The following is a 1,734-nucleotide window of genomic DNA, read 5'->3' as shown; positions in this document are numbered from 1 at the left end:
GTACCAAAATGTAGCAGTAGCAGTAGCTTTCAATAGCAACTAATTAAAAAACAGTCAAAGTAAAATAGCAGAGTCCTGCATTTTAGTTTCTCACAGTTTTTGAATAATGCATGTAGCTACATACACAGTAAGGTAAGAACTAAATATTTTGATTTATCTTTGAACTGAAAGCACATGAAATGTCATAGTACTTTTCCAGGCATTTTTTCTCACATCTATCCACATTTCAGAGTAAATCTGTTTATTACTAAACCTATTGACACAGTAAACCTATTGACTAGCCTACTCAAAGCAGTATGTGTACATACATACACATACAGAAACCAGCATACACAGACCAGAGAATGAAGTGTTCCAGAGCTCTTAAAACAGAGCTGTATGAAATATTTACTAGTGGACTCAAGTTAAAACTTGTCAGTAGTAGACAGATGTGCTAAGGAGACTTTAAATGTACTCAGTTTTGCTACTTGCTTCAAACAGAAGATGTCTTGACATTTTTGAAGATATTTTTGTGAAGTTTTATGAAGAGAATGATGACAGGAACCATGCAAAGAGTTCTTAGTTCCAAAGCACCTGCCACCAGAATTTCCACAGCAGGACACAGCTAAAGACAAATCCACAAGCAAGAAAGTATATATAAATATTGAATTCTAAGACCAGTTGATAGGAGAGATAGTTCATGTAAATAAAAAAACCAAATCTGATAGGGAAATAAATTTTATTTTCAAGCTTATCAGAGGATATTCACAAACAATGGGATGTATAAAAATATAAAAAAGTACTAGACAGTGTCCTTTTCAGGCTATAAATTTTACATGAGTTTTTTTCTAGCATTGTAGCACTATTTCTTGAATGAATGCAACTTAATTCAGCTAGGGGTAAGGATATGAAACACTGTAACCTACTGCTGTCAAAGGTTGCAGTAAAGGTAGAAAAAAGGAATAAAAAAACTCACCTATTTTTACTACTCTGAAGAAAGTTTACTCCTCGTGTATGTCTGATTTTTTTTATTTTTTTTGGTTCCTTGACTATTAGCTGCTTGTGGCTTCTATTATCTGGCCCCATATGTCTGCATATATGGTCAGGCAATCTCCTCCAAAGGCCAACAGCATTATTTAGTCATTTATTTTTTTAAACTAGAAGAATAAATAGTTCATATAATACTTTGGAGCAGAGCAGACTTCATGGGAAGAGACATCAGCCAGGCCTACTTCATTGTTGTCCCCTCCTTCCTCTATTCCTGTTGTGCTTCTTTTTCAAGTGACTGGTTTTTTTTTTCCTTCCCAAAAAACCCCACAGGAAAACCTGAAGTGACAGGTCAAGTATAAAATCTGAAGTTTAAAACCAGATTGTATCTACTTTGTTACAGTTAGGATGGACGATAGCAATGGCTTCACTGAAATTTGGTCACTTGAGCGGTGGAAGTTGAAAAAAAAAAAAAGCACTGTTCCCTTGGCAAGCTTGGGCAAATACAAGACTACCAACTTCACAGGTGCTTGTTTTGGTTCCAAAGATGACAACTGGTGCCTCTCAGAAGAATCAGCCGTGAAACCCTGCCCTAGCAGGATGGCAAGGTTAAGGAACAAATTCTGCCCCTTCTGAATTTCTGTACACTGCCTTGACAGCATAGAAGGGGGAAGGTGACCCCCAGCACAGAGGGGGCAGGGACTGCCATCAAGCAAGTCCCCTGCACAAACCTGAGAAAAAGCACATGCTAGGAGAGAGGATGCAGGG

This window comes from Mesitornis unicolor, unplaced genomic scaffold, assembly GCF_000695765.1.
Source record: "Mesitornis unicolor isolate BGI_N332 unplaced genomic scaffold, ASM69576v1 scaffold11636, whole genome shotgun sequence".
NCBI lineage: Eukaryota > Metazoa > Chordata > Aves > Mesitornithiformes > Mesitornithidae > Mesitornis > Mesitornis unicolor.
Note: the sequence above shows the minus strand (reverse complement) of the source record.